The sequence below is a fragment of the Malania oleifera genome, chromosome 7 (genome assembly GCF_029873635.1).
Source record: "Malania oleifera isolate guangnan ecotype guangnan chromosome 7, ASM2987363v1, whole genome shotgun sequence".
NCBI lineage: Eukaryota > Viridiplantae > Streptophyta > Magnoliopsida > Santalales > Ximeniaceae > Malania > Malania oleifera.
In genome coordinates, this window is record NC_080423.1 from 58,514,996 (window position 1) to 58,531,466 (window position 16,471).

The 16,471-nt window shown below is 35.6% G+C and overlaps 1 protein-coding gene and 1 pseudogene across 2 annotated transcripts in view; both read right to left on the reverse strand.

Annotated features, from left to right (window-relative positions):
• LOC131159395 (small RNA 2'-O-methyltransferase-like) overlaps positions 1–14,689 on the reverse strand; it is a 31,451-nt pseudogene extending 16,762 nt beyond the window's left edge.
• LOC131159398 (histidinol dehydrogenase, chloroplastic-like) overlaps positions 1–16,471 on the reverse strand; it is a 218,626-nt gene that overhangs the window by 159,874 nt on the left and 42,281 nt on the right. The window lies entirely within an intron of this gene.

Sequence of the window (16,471 nt, forward strand, 5' to 3'; positions counted from 1 at the left end):
TCAAAATTCAAGTTCGCCATTCGTGTCGAGGCGGCTCGAAGATTTACCCCGGTAGAAGTGAGTCTTTGGAACGTGTTAACAACTATACTACAAGTTCAAATAATGAAGATAATACAATTGTATGATTAAATTTAAAAGTACTCTTATAGAAAAAAATATATATATTAGATAAACACATGCAGATATTATTCTAAAATTACACATTAAAAATTAGAATCCATTAGGTACATTATATAACACATTTCATAATATTTCTATAAATAACCTCAAGTATTGGTGTTCCTTAAGCTTACGTATAGCAATGTATTATCAAATTATTAAAAAAATAAATAAACATATACACACTAGAAATTACCTAAATATGAATTTCTGCCCTTAATCTGAGTATTATAGAAATTAAATAATTTAAATATATGGACTCAATGTGTATTATTCTTTTGCAATCATGCGAACTGCACATATCAAATTTAGTGGTACATATATTCATTAGGTATATTATATAACGCATTACATAATATTTCTATAAACATCCTATTGTTATTCTTTAAGCTCAAGTACAGCAATGTATTATCAAATCGTTAAAAACAGTATTTTAAAAGGCTCAATTGAGGCTCGCCTCAAGGCTAGGCATGCCTAAAAAGCCCTGAGGCTCAATCTAAAATACCAAATTCCAAAAAGGCTAATGCATCACATGATGAAGTTTACACATTTTTACAAAAAACACACATTTTGCGCCTTTTTAGTTGAGGACTGAGGTTTACGCATTTTGGGTGTGTGATTCTCAAGTTAGAATTGGTCAAAAATTTAACTACATGTTTGTATAGAAGTAATGTCATACTATGAGTTTATTTCTCAAACTCTTGAACCTCAACCTTTCCAAAATAACCAAGAGTTGTATCTTACATCATGAAAATAGTTTGAACTTTGTAATGGTACAGCTAACTCTCATCATGATTTATGCCATGCATTCAAGTCAGCAATTTTTGAATAGCCAACAAGTATTTTGCAAAGCACATCTAGTTTTTCTTTTTTACATGTGATTTTCTTAATTTTTACTTTCTAAAAATATATACAATTTATTGAACATATTTTTATCTTAAAAATAAATTCTCAAAAGGCTTATGGCCCAACGGCTTAAGCCTTATGCCTCGCCTCTTAAGGGTTAAAACGCCTCACCTTATGCCTTCGCCTTTTGATTTACGAGAAGAATCAGATTCACAATTGGTGGGGGAAAATTGTCAATGTCAGCTATTCAGTGGATTGTTCAAAGTGTCCTTGATTTGGACTCGTTTGAGCTTCGACTGCAGGAAAAGAATTGGCCAATTCGAGTATTTGGTGGCAACTAGGCCAACTTGTTCTGGAAATTTCCTAGAAATGGGTTTGATTTCAAGAGGTAAGGAGTATTTGATATTTGGAGGTTTGAGAGTGCATAGAGATTTTTTCTGGATGGATTACATGGGATTTTAGGACCGCAAAGGTTGTGCATTTCAAATACAAAGGGAAGTCAACAAAGATGTTGGAAGGATGCTTCGCTTGGGTTAAATAATTTGAGGAAGGATGACAATTTCTTGATTTTTGCTTAATGTGGTGGAAAAATGGCCTCTTCCAGGGATCAGCTCCTGAAGCGGGCAGTGAAGATTAACACTTATTTGGCTGCCTTGAAAGTAGAAAGGAGGAGATGGCAGCGCCGGAGAGTTTAGGGTTAGCTGGTTTGCAGGGTAGAAGAGAAGAGAAGGGCAGTGTGGGCTCATGCATGGGTGTGTTGGGCTTTTGTGGAGCCTAGTTGTGTTTTAATTTGGACGCCAACCCTACCCCTATTTAATTAGAGATTTCTAGCCAATTCGGAACGGAACCCTAGGCGCAACATATAAAAGGATTGCTTTCGGGTGATTAGGGTTTGTGCGGTTGTACCTGCGAGAGAGCGAGAGGGAGAGCATTGTATCGCCGCACTCTCTGTGTTTTCTTCTTGATAATATTGAAATCCCTGCAACTCCGTGGACGTAGGCAAAATTGTCGAACCACGTAAATATTGTCTTGTGCGTAGAAATTGATTTTTTCTTTGGCGTTATTTTCTCTATTTTGTTTCTCACAGGTTTCGGGAATTTGTTGCTTATTCCCAACAGGGTGGGCCACCTTTATCCAATGATGAGCCGTGCATGGTTTTAAATAATGATAACAATCTGCGTAATGGTAATAGTCATGATGTAAAGGTTTAGCCCATCACGGATGTTAGGCAACAAGTAAACGGACACCATGTTTGTGAATTAATTTTTTGCAAAAAGCAAACTTGTTTAAAACACAAAGATTTTTCACATGTTTTGATCCCATAATCCTATATAGTAATGCTTCAAATGATTTTTAGTAAATTTTAACCAATTTAAATATAACATATACTACAAGTATCAGATGTCATCTTGACTGCTTTAGTCGCTATTGATGAGAAGAAGCATGCATTTGCTACTTTTCACTACTTTATTGATTATAAATGAAGTTTAACCTAAAAAATCATAAATACAAAGAAATATAAAATATAGAATGCCATTTTTTGTACTCTTTTAGTTTTTAAAGGAATTTTTGTTATCCAAAAATAAAATAGACTGTTCATACATTAAACAAGAACAAATATACAGAGCAATAAAACCTGTTTTGGTCTCCAAATTAGGAGTAAGAAAAAATAAAAAATTGAAAGAAATTAGAATATGAACATATGTAATTTAATAAGAGAAAAGGTTAGGTTTATTTGAATGCCAGTTTTTAAAAATTGCCACCCAAAAATGATTTTTTTTAAAATCAAAATTACTAACTAAAATAAACCAACTCAAAATTGAGTTTCTGAGCTTCAAATTCAATAGAGGGAAAAGAGAAGGTAAATGCAAGAAGAGAAAAAAAGGGGGGGCTGAAAAGCATGTTTTACTCATTCACAGCCAGTCTTAACACTAGAATGGCCCATGACAGTCGTGAATCGGGGGACTTTCGAGATAATGCCCTGTAACAGTATCAAAAGCCACCGATACCATTATATAACAACTGGCCATTATGCATGGATTTTTAAAACAACAGGCTGTATAGAACATGGTTACCATAAGATAGGTGTACTGATGATTTTGGACTTTGGCTGAGTACAAATTCATACATAAATGCCAAAACAAGGTAGCTGATGTTTGCTTAAGGGATTTGGGCCAGATTTTAGTCTTTCAAAAAGAGTCAGATATGTTCAATGGACAGGATTCAGTTAGCCCAGTGTGTCCAGGCCTGAAGTGTAAACTGCCTGTTATATCCTTTGGTCATGAGGCGGAAAATATGAGCAGGCCACTAAATCAGGCCCAAAAATTGACTAAGCCTTGGAAGAAAAGTTCCAGAAAAATAAAAGAAATAGACAATATAATAGAGCAGTTCCTCAAGCTTCTGCAGAAATTTGGCAAATCAAGTCTGCATAAAGAGGTCCTTTTGCAATTGGAGCAGGAATTGGCTACATATTTGCACATAAAGGATAAGGGATTTGTCAGTTTTGGCAAGCAGCGAATGGAATAAGACAGGAGTAACTCTGAAAAATCTAAAGCATTCAATATAAGAGAAATATTGAAGAGAAGTCTCATTGAAGAGATCATATTGGGTTCTTTTTATGAAAAATTCAGAAATATTGGTAACATTAAGATGAGTAAAAAGAAGAGTAAGAATTCCTCCATAAGGAAGAATAACTTGATTAGATTCCAGTTTGGTCCACATCCACCTAATGATTAAACTACCAAGTCTAGTCTCTTTCCTTTAAGCAGACACCAAAGAACAAAGCATTCAATATAAGAAAGATGATCAAAAGAGCCTTGTTTTGGTATGATATTGTTTGAAACAAGTTTATGGAGAATCTGGCTTTTTAAGTTCAGTTGCTTGTATAGTGGAGGATGTGCAAAATAGATAGGTTCATTTTCCATGATTAGTGGAAGAAAAGCTTCAGGAGTGAATCCTTGTTCTAGGATCCAAGATTGAGCAAACATAGGACAGTTAAAATCTCCTGGAGTAATTTTGAAAATGGGGGACAATATTCAGAATTTAGCAAAATTTTCTTTCCTTGACTTCCGAAGAAAAAATCCCATTTTCATATGTCATGTTTGCATAGAAAATTTTGACAAGATGAGGAAAACAACCTTTGGGTTTTTGAGTGATGAAATCAAGCCAACCAATATCATGAAATAATGAAAGGATATCTGGAAACTCAGTAGTGAAGAATGATACATCCAGGATTTTACCTAAGATTGGTTCTACAGAACTCAGTGAAGTACGATAACGGATTCGAGCTAGAGGAGCAACCAACCATTTGTCAATATTTTGAGCATCCTTCCTTGATGAAGAACCCTTGTTTGCAATCTGCTTGATTTGAGGCATGAAGATACGAGATTTTGAATGCCCTAGGTTTTGTGGGGTGAATCCTTGTAGGGTAGAGGCTTCAAATTGAAGTGAGAATGAGAGAAGATGAAGAGGGAGGTGTTCGGATAAGTGAAGCAATCAACTTCAGAAGTCTGAAATTAGGGTTTAGTGCGCTAATAGTATTTAAACCCCGCGACTTCAGATGTCTGAAGATTTTAAATTCTGGAATTTGAAAAGTCAGTAGGCGCTCAAACGTTTGAAGTCCCAGGTTCAGTCATCTGAACCTATCTGCTACAATGCTCAGACGTCTAGGGTGTGAAGTTCAGACGTCTGAAGTGCATAAAAATTTTGAAATTTCATTTCTAATATACTTCTCTGCTATGGATTAGCCCAAGTTCTCTCCTAAGATGTATAAATCTTTCTTCACTTAGAGGTTTTGTAAATATATCAGCCCATTGATCGCTTGTATTTATAAATTCAAGAATTATATCCTCTTTTTGAACATGATCTCTCAAAAAATGATGTCTTATGTCTATATGCTTAGTTCTTGAGTGTGAAATTGGGTTTTTAGATATGTTTATGGCACTTGTGTTATCACACTTTATTGGTATTGTTTTATACTCTAAATTGAAATCTTTTAATTGTTGTTTCATATATAAGGTTTGTGCACAACAACTTCCCGCTGCCACATATGAATTCAGCTGATGTCTCTGCTTCCTTACGTGATGAGAAATGTGGTCATGATGAAAGACTGGTCAAAAAGTATGTTTCGATACCCATAGATGGGGCCTGGGGGGCCACGGCCAAGGTAGTTTATGGAGATGATGCTCAGGGTAAGTTAGGAGCTGCGGGGGCGAAACAGCTGTCTTAAGGCCAGTAAGATTTATTCTCAGTGGGCAGCAGTTCAGATAGATGTTAAGAATCAAAAGAGCGTTTTGGTTGAAAAGGGCAAGGAGAAAATCAATGGGGAGATATGTCGGAGGATGAGAGTAAGGTATCCTGTGAGATTGCATGAGATGATGGTTTGCTATCGGATGAATTTTTGGAATAGTATGGTATGCCTCAGAGTCATCTGATTAACTTGGGGGCCTATCCTACGTACCACCATCACTGATGGATGTTTGGAGGGAATTCCTATTTTTGAGGAAGATGGACGGAGTAAAAAGCAGCAATGTATGAATGAGATTTTGCCATGGAAAGATGTAGAAGCTCGACAACTATTGGATAAGGTTGGGGTTATGGCTGTCTGGTACTTAGAGGAAATGAAGTTCCGGCACAAGGAAAGGTGAGAAAGGCCAGAGTTATAAGCAAACTTGCAGTGTATGGAAATATATGATGGCAGGGGGTTTAAAGAGAGTTTTTTAATTGGTTCCCATTAGTTGTGTGTTTTTTTTTTCCTTTTTTTCTTTTTTCTTTTTTCTCTTGTTCCTTCTTTCTTTTGGCTATAACCTCAAACAAGATTTGCACCCTAAGGCTGCAATCTTGGATCCATTCATTCAACTACTGATATACTAAACATAATAAACCATTGCGAAACAGTATTTCCTAAATGACCAAAACTAAAAGCCCATGTTCCACACAAGTGTTAAAATCCAATATTGTTCCTAAATAACTTCTATGAACAGATAACATCCATTTGGAGACAGATCGTTGAGAAAAAAAATAGGAATGATTTTTAAGAAGTGAGATTGTTTTTAAAATTTTGGAAGGAGTAAGTAGAAAGTTGAAACTTCAAACTAAGGCTTCACAACAGAAGGGTGAGTATACAACACTTGAATGCTTTAGTAGCCTTAGTACAGAATAGAAATGCTCACTAAAAATTAAAGCAAAGCATGATGATAAGAGATCTAAAAATAAACACCAGAATGACAACAATTAACCCACTGGGAGTTGAATTAATAGTGAATATGCAATTTAAATGCATAACTTTATAAATACGAATGAACAAAAATAGACTTAGTAAAATGATTTACAATCATTAAAATGGATATATATTTGATTGTTCAATATAAAAAACACCACATTTCCTGTACTAATATTAATGTGAACAATTTACCTCATCTGAAAATAAATATGAGAGACGAGAAATCATATTATCCCATGGATCCTGTACATTTGTGAGATTATTTGTTTCAAGATTAAATCCTATCTGCAACAGAAAAAGTAACAGACAAATAATTAGGAAATGTGTCCCTTGTTTTGTTAATAAAAAACAATCATAAATATTACTTTCAATGCAGGAAAAGCTACCCATCCCACCAGTGTCATAAAAGAGAACATACTCAAAAAGCAATCCTAAGAAAATATTCTTTATCAACTAATAATTGTTGTAACAATCAACCGGGCACCATAGTACACATCAACTAATCCAAATGCTTCCCAATTGTGTTTTTAGGGAAATTTTTTGAGCCTAGAGTTCTGCGGTCGCATTGTTATCCATGTAAATTGCCATGATAGAAATTCAATGGATCATCATTGGATAAAATTGGGAATCTTGTGCTCTAGATTTTGCATTTTTTTTTCCATGCGTAAAAAGGCAACATATTTACAAAATTTGTTGCTGCATTGGTTTATTGCTTAGGAAAGAAAGCTTTCTGGTTTTCCATGTCTTTATCAATAATACAAGTCAGCACAAGTACAAACTACATGTGTGTGTGTCCTCTATGTAATACATGTCATGCATGCAAGCACATATGACATCATCCAAAGCAATTTATTACACCCCTAAATACACATACACAAACACATTTATCTATAGGCGGGGACACCTATTTTTTGGGTGCTGGTATAATTTAAAATTAAGTTAACCAAAGGAATTTTGTTACGAGTTTGTAGAACAACCGAAATTTAAATAAATCTAATATATCTCCTTCTGATGGACAGCAAATAAATGTTGGCGTTGTGCGTATGTTTGAGTTTTGGGCTGGGGGAGGCATGTGTCTCTGCACATTACCGTACAACTGATTTTTGCTTAATATCTACTTGCCTCCAGCATGTTAGATGAAATTTGAGGAGAGAATTTTAGATCATAATGATTAATGACATCAAATGAATTGTACACCATATGATAACATTGTAGTGATTCAAGGGTGCATTTTAAATTTCAGCATCATGTTAGATGAAACTTGAGAGAGAATTTAAGATCATAATGATTTAATGGCATCAAATGAATTGTATTCCATATGTTACCATTGTACTGACTCAAGGGTGAATTTTAAATTTAAGCATTATTTCATATATTTTAAGACAAAGATTAAACTCTACAGCATGGATAAAAGATCTGTTCAGAAATGTAAAACTTCAATGACATTTTCAATAATCCCTCTTATTTTTTCAATAAAAAAACTGGCCAAAATCAAATCAATAGATAGAGAGATCATGAAAAATATGAACGTCTCTATCTAGCCAGACCATCCAAAAAACAACAAAAATGCACACAACCTTAATCTCCTCACATCCCTATTCCTCCCAAAACCTCCAAATGCAATCAGCAAAAAAGACAATAGAGAACTAGAGCACACTCAAAACTCTCCAAACAAACAAGAAGCTTATTATGTAAACTCCAAGTTACAAAGATTTAACCATGAGAGTCACTTGTCACTACTAGACACTAGCACAACATGTCAAACATATATTAGGGAACAAAGCCTTGGTCTTTCGTAATGGTTATTTTGGTCATTTAGCATTATTTGTATGTGCTAATATTATGTTAGTAAGTGTGAGTACAGGTATTTTATGGTCATTGATATGTACTTTTAAAATATATATATTATAAATAGAGGGAGAGACCTATCATTCTGTTTTAGGCCATCCATTTTACCCAATACTTCAATACTTTATCAAAGCAAGTCCCAATCTAAACCCCACCACCAAATCAAACCTTAAACCCTATTGTCCTAGGCAAATCTGCCATTATAGGAGGATCAACCATACCTCTTCAGATCATAAACAAATCCAGAGTAATTTCAATTACAACAGGGAGACAAATGTGTCACAGACTACTTTGTAGAGACTAAGTGTAACAATGAGGAACTTAACATTGTGCAACAAATAACAATAGATATTCGCAAGATGCAGAGCAAAGGGGACAAACAATAGTTCTTAAAGTTTTAACTGGTTTGAAAACCAAGTTTGAGGTATCCTGGTGCCAATTATTGGTAGATCAAAATCCCATCCTTTGCTGATGTTTGTTCTCACATTCTTTGTGCTTTCCCAACACATATTCCTTAGCCCTTGCATCCAATGTTTCAACCCCCGAATCTAGACTACTTCCACTGCACAAGGTTATTCTGTTTCTAACCAAGCATTACATAAAGTTCTTGAGGTGCTTCTAGTGGCTGTGGCAAAAGAGATGGACGAGGTAAGAGCCCTCCTCACAAGCGCACTCATTATGGATGAGGAGCATAATAGTCAAAAGTGCGTCTGAGGCGCGCCTAGGCGCGAGGCACAGTGGGGCGACGAGGCCAGCGCCTCATCAGGGTTGAGGCAAGGCGACCTTCAAGAGGCACAAGCAGGTGCACTGAGGCTCTAGGCACAATGAGTCGTGCCTCAAATTTAATAAAAGATTGTTCAAAGTTATTTCATATCTTTTTTGCCTTTCATTCTGAAATAAAGACTCAATTTGGTTTCGTTGTTCAGTTACTTGAGAGTGATAATGCTAAAGAATACTACAATACCCATTCACTACTTATATGGCTCAGTCTAGAGTTGTTCATTAGTCATCCTATGTCCACACTCCAAAACAAAATGAGGTTGTAGATAGGAAAAATAGACATATCTTTGAAGTCCACCACACCTTTATCAAATGCATGTTCCTAAATTGTGTTGGCGTGATGTTGTGCTCATTGCCTGCTATCTTATCAACAGAATGACATCCTTTGTTCTTGGTGGTAAATTCCTTATTCCATTCTCTTCTCAAATGCTCCTTTTTTCTCTTTACCTCCTGTTACATTTGAGTGTGTGTCCTTTGTTTATCAGCTAACCTTAGGGGTGGACAAGTTGGATCCTCATGCTATAAAATGTATCTTCCAAGGTTACTCGTGTACCCAAAAAGGATATTGTTGCTATACTCCTACTCTGCATTAGTTTTTTGTCTCTATCAAAGTTACCTTCTTTGAGTCAACACCATACTTTTCTCATGCTTCTTACCTCATGATAAAATTGTGGTTGGTTGCCATTGGATACACATTCATGAAAATCAATCCTTTCTTTTACTCGTTTGATGGACCATCTTGTTGCTAAGGGATATATTCAAGCATATGTTTGGATTATTGAGACACATTCTCTCTGATTGCCAAACATGCCTCACTTTGTTTGTTCATCTCCTTGGCAACCACTTGTGTCACATCCCTATTTTTGTCACGTGACTAGCCGTGATTCCATCTAAAGGGAGACAATCCCTACTTGCTCAAATTCCACAACATCAAAACCACAAATGATACACAAAGTGCCAGTCATTTTACATAATAGCAATTCAATAGATACACAACACAAACTATGTCATATCAATAAAACCCATCGTCCTTACGACATGAATATATGTGACAGAAAAATTTCCCAATTAAACAAAATATGCAGCTACGGTAACCAAAGGGAACATATATGTAGCCATATCAAGCAATTAAAAATAACATGTTTCAATCTTTCTGACTAGGATTCAATTTCATGCAAGATTCTCCCTCTATTTCCTTTGAATACCCAAAAGCCCCTAGGTGAATAAATGAAAATTAAGAACACCTATCTTGATTTTCAGCCTTTTCAAACTTAGTTTAAGCTTCCCTCTTATTTTCCTGTATTTTCTCCTGATTTTCTCTGAATTTCCATGATTTTCTACAGAGTTTTCTCTCTTCTCCCCTCTCTCTCTCCAGAACTAGGGTTTACAGCAAGAGTTTGTGGTGTGTTGTGACTGCTCTGCGGGGCTGAAATGGTCAAGACAGCAGCCACTTGCTGCCAGCTGCATACCAAGTGTCTCCTTCTAGGCTGCAAACATGGCAGGACTGCAGCAGCTGGTGGAAGTGCTGCCATCTGTGCGATAGGTGTTGGCTGCTGGTATGCAAAGCTTGGTACGTATCTGCTACTGGTTTGTAGTGCTGCCAAGTGTCACACCTAGTTACAGCATGCCCCATACTGTTTTCTTTTTTCTTTCTCTTTGCCCCAAGAATGTTGTTTATGTTTTAGCATGGCCCCCTCATAATTTCCTTTCATTAAGCCCCTCCTACCACTAATAAATCAAATGGAAATTCCAATATCAATTAACACAACTTAATTAATGATACATGGTAAGTATGAACTTGTTTAGTACGAAAAAAAAGCAAATCATGCTAATTTATCAAAGCAATTTAAATTTACCGAGGCCTAAAGGGTTTAATTATCACAACCTGCCACAGGCTTTTGCATCAATTAGATCTAAGGAATGTCTCCCTACATGGTGATCTCCAAGAGGAGGTCTACATGGAGCAACTGCGGGGGTTTGTAGCCTAAGGGGAGCTAGGCTTTGTGTGTCAACTCAAGAAATCATTATATGGTCTAAATCAATCTCCCATTGATGGTGTGGTCAAGTCAATGTTGTAGTACTTGATTTTGGCCTCTATTAGCATGCAATAGATCACTCTACATTTTATCTTCATACTCCCATCTAGAGGATTTTGCATATTGTGTATGTGGATGATATTGTAATGATTGAAGGTATCAAAAGCCTAAAGCATTTTCTACAGATTGTTTCAGACCAAAGACTTGGAACCATTGAAGTACTTGGGTACAGAAATATCCAAATCTCATATGGAACCATTATGTCATTGATAAAGTATGTGCTCTTTTAGATGAGACGGGGTCGTTGGATCCAAACCTATTCATGCACCCATGGAACCTACCAGTAAATTAGTACCAAAAATGTGTGAATTGTTGCCCGATCCATGATAGTATCAAACACTTGTTGGAAACTTGAATTATCCCACAATCACTTGACCATATATAGGAGTGAGCATAATTTGGTGAAAACCGAATTAACCAAGTAAATTTGATCAGTTAAATTCGGTTAAAAATTTATTCGGTTCAGTTCGATTTCATTTTCATTGAATTTTGGTTTTTGGTTTTTGGTTCGGTTTAATATGTTCAATTAACCGAATTAACCAAATAGTATACATTAATAATTAATAATTATATATATATTAAAATATTTTTTATATTATATACACATTAAAATTTTATATATTTTTTATATATATTATTTGAATTATATATATTAAATTATTAAACTAATTAAAAACATTTAACTGATTTAACTGAAATTCGGTTTAGTTAGTTTTGAGTTTGGTTAATAAAAAATTTTGGTTTAGTTCGGTTAACAAGATTCTTTAACTAAATTTTTTTCGTTAATTCAGTTAATTAACTGTACCAATTAAATGCTCACCCCTAACCAAATATACCTTTTGCAACAAGTGTTGTGAGACAATTTCTTGATTCTCCAAGAACAAGTCATTGAGATACATTAATTTGCATCTTGAGATATCTCAAAGGTGCACTAGAGAAATGTCTGATGTCTTTTATATTAGGATCAGGGTCACATTTATATTCAGAGATACACAAATGCAGATTGGTTGAGTCATCTTTTGCACAACCTCATACCGTATTTGTGTTGGTGGTAATTCGGTTTCTCAGAAGAGTAACAAATTGTGGTAGTCAAGTACTGAGTTAGAGTGTACAAGTCCAGTTCCTTGGAGGATGCTCGTGTTAAATTCATTTGTAACAAGTTAGGAGCATATGATATCTATGCCCCAACTTGAGGGGAGTGTTAATGGTTTCTTTGGTCATTTAGTGTCATTAGTATGTGCTAATGTTTTGTTAATATGTGTGAGCTAGTAAGGGTACTACAATCATTGGCATGTACTTGACATATTATAAATACAAGGAGAGACCTATCGTTGTGATTAGGTCTTCTATTTTACCCAATTCTTCAACAATATTCTAATACCAAAACCTTGAACTTTGGTCTCTAACACATTACACCATAACCTTAAGAGGGAATTATAGCTTTCCAAAGACAATTAGCAGGAAGAAAGGAACTAGAAGAATGAATCCAACGAGCAAAAGAAGATCTACAAGAGAACATGCACACCAATCGCATTCATGTGCACATGAACTACATAAATGGTCAAGATAATACTAGTCCACAGAAGGCTGAAAGGGAGCAGAATATTCCTAAAGGGCTACTTACAAATTGACAGAAGGTACAAATATCATTAAGAAATTCTGCAAAAGATTAATATGACCTGTATCTATTAGATAAAATAGGGTTTAAGTTGACATTGGACTGGGCAATGCAAGGGATACATTAACAAGGAAGACCGAGCATGCAAAGTCAATTAGTGAAACAAATTAAGACATCACTTAACTATGCATGGGCGGCATTTGAACTAGGGACATCTTAATAAGAACTCTTAACTTCTAAGAAACTCTTGTTATTTTCTTTTTAAGTGTATTTCCAATCCTCATTTACTTTTTTTTTTCTTTTTTCCTTTTCTTTCTCTTATTAATAATTTATTTTCTATCAATAAAACGATTACTGAGAAAAATACAAACAAAATTTGAAACAATTAAACAGTTAACTTTGAACAACACACACACACACACACATATAAAACAACAAACCAAGCCTTAAGTCCCACTAGGTGGGGTTGGATACATGAATCTTTTTTCACCAATTTATGCGATCATGGATAATTTCCTTCTACAAATTCAAGACTAGTAAATTCTTATTATCTCATTCCAAGTTATTTTAGGTCTACCCCTCCCCCTTCTACTGCCCCTCACAGTAACTAATTCACTCTTCCTCACTAGCGCACTATGCAGCCTTTGTTGCAAGTGCCCAAACCATCTAAGTCATCCCTCCTTTATCTTATCTCCTACAGGAGATATGCCTAACTTACCGTAAATATGTTCATTTCTTAATTTAACATTATACCACTCATCCATCTAAGCATTCTCATCTTGTCAACTTTTACTTTTGGATATGTTGTTCTTAATTGCCCAACATTTTGATCCATGTGTAACATAGCTGGTCTTAAAGCCATCCTATAAAACTTTCCTTTAAATTTTAAGGGTATTTTATGATCACAAAGCACACTCGAAGCACTTCTCCATTTTACCCAACCTGCTTAAAATTTATGAATTACATCTTCTTCAATTTCTCCTTTAGTTTGCATAATAGATCCAAGATATCAAAATCTACTACTGCTATTGATTTCTTTATCATCAAGTTTAACTTTGTCTCCAATATTCCACCTACTGAAATTATATTTCATATATTCTGTCTTATTTCTACTTATCCTAAAGCCTCTAGATTCTAAAGCTTCTCTCCATAATTTTAACTTAGATTCTACTCCACCCTTACTTTCATCAATCAAGACAATATCATCTACGGACAACATACACCATGGAACCTCATTTTGGATACTCTTAAAAGTTTATCAATTACTAAAGCAAAAAAAAAATATGGTCTCAACGTAGATCCTTGATGTACACCTATTGTGATTGTAAATTCTTTTGTCTCTCCACCTATAGTCCTAATACTAGTCATTACTCCATCATACATATCCTTAATGACATCAATATACCTACTACATACACCTTTTTTTTTTTTCTAAAACCCACCATAAAACTTCCCTAGGTACCCTATCATATGCTTTCTCTAAGTCAATAAATACCATAGCAAGTCTCTCTTCTTTTCCTAAACTTTTCCATTAATTTTCTTAAAAGATACATAGCTTCTGTAGTAGATCTCCCAAGCATAAAACCAAATTAATTTTCTAAAACCTTCATTTCTAGTCTTCATCTTTGCTCAACTGCCTTTTCCCACAGTTTCGTTGTATGAGTAATAATATAGACAAATATCTCAAATAATCAGACAAACATTAATTATGCAATTTAAAAATTATTTTCAACATTGTGCAAAATAAAAAGCACAACTCACAGGTTGAAGCAATATGTTGCATCTAAAGTTGTTGACTGCGAAGGCAAGATTACAGCAGCAAATTATATTAAGGAACAAGTAGCAAACCTTATCTAAAGCCTTTTCTGCAGCAGATTGCTCTGCATCCCTCTTTTTTTTGCAGATTTCTGACATAACAGAAAAGTCAGGAAGTTGTAGAGTGCAGCGAAAAAGGGGAGGACCCTTCTGGATGACAGCCAATCCTGGACATTCATTTTGAGTCATTTCCTGTACTTTCTCAACAATATAACATGCCTTGCTACCAAATTGCTGATGTACAATGGCCTTAGGTGTGAGGTTAGTCTTCTTCAATGTAACAGTTGGGGATCCTCCAGTTTCCATACTCAGGTGTTTAAATGGGTATAGATTATTAAGCAATATAAATTAGTGCATTGCCAAATTTCCTCCTGTTCAAAATAATACATCAAACCAGAGTAAATTGCCAGAACAAAATTTATTGGAGAGAACTAGAATCTAAGACTCACTTGACAAAGGCTAAACGATAACGTTATTAATTAAACTAAAGCTTTCTTCCACACTTACTTTATCATAACAAAGAAATACATGAGAATAACTGATTACAAAATATTTTATCTTGACATTTCAATTATACTTTAGAAAACTAATAACTTATTAGTTATTACCTAAAGAAACCATTCAGGAAAAGAGTGAGTAAATTCAAGAGTGACCAGCAACATAGGATATGAAATGAAGGACACCATACAAACATGTACACCCAGCATGATGCAGCAGATGAGAGAACAAATAGGAGAAAAGGTATAGAGAGAAGAAACAGACAGGAGAAGGTAGGAGAAGATAAATACAGAAAGGGGTGATTAATTTATCTGATCTCAATCAGTCCCAAAAACCATCTTCCTTATGTCTAACAATTACACTTCATATAAAAATAAGGAATGCTAAACAACTCTTGCATCTGGGCCTGTAACACCATTACTGCAATAAAGCCTAAACTATTAAACCAAAACAAAACCCCTTAATAGATATTGCAATTAAAACCCAAATGTTGTACACAAAACAACAATCGGCACTTTGATACCAATTGTTGTTCCCGAGTGTGCGCAGCGGAAGACCTCACACAAATTCACTAAACAATCAATGGAACAAGTAAGGCAAGCACTCAATGATGAACTATACTAAACAAGCAATCACTCAACAATGAGAATAAGGAAAACAACAATCAAAGACACAAGAATTTACGTGGTTCGAAAATAAGCCAACGTCCACGGGAGCAACGGCTGTTTTTCACCATAACAATGAAGCTTACACCAAGCTATGTGAAGCTTGGATCAAGCTTACCCCAACTAGGGTTACATAATATGATTATATACTAATCCTATGCACACAGAAGACTTCTACTAAATCTAAAACACTTCTGCAGCAATCCCTCGGAGGAAATTCCTCCAAAAACTCTTAATCAATTGATCTCCGATTTGAAAATCCGTTACTTCTGCGAGCGTAATCGTCTCGACGGTTTGCCCTCAGACCTGCCATCCTGCAAACATCTCTCTTGTTCCTCGCTTCACGATGCTTTCCCCCCGGTGCATATGTTCCACTCAAAATATAAGCCACATCCCCAACAATCTCCACCTTGGCGAATATTCACCACTTAGGAGAAATCCGAAAGCATAACCTTGCTACTCCACCTGGGCCAGTCAATTGGGACTGCCATCTAACACCTGGAGACGTAAACCAAGTCCAAGCAATGCTTGAACTTGTCTGTGGTAACAGGAACTCCACCTAACTGAACACTCAGCTCCTTGAATAATCCTTTAAACCACAATGCTACCTTGGCAGCCTTAGCTACTACCAAGAACTCCGATCTAGTTGCAACTAGTGCAACCTGAGACTGTACCCTAAACTTTCAACGATTAGGCCTTCCCACAACATACCCTATTGTAGGTCTCTTGTCATCCAAGACCCCTGTGTAGTCTGCATTTGCGAACCTCACAACCGACGGATCACTCTGTTGCTTGCCAAAGTACCCCACTGCACTGGTGTAGGAAACTTTTGACACGTCTTGAACATCACCGTCCGTCGTTGAGTACTAAGCGGTAGATTGTTTACTTTGATTTGCCAACGGTGTACCGATGACCGGTTTAACAT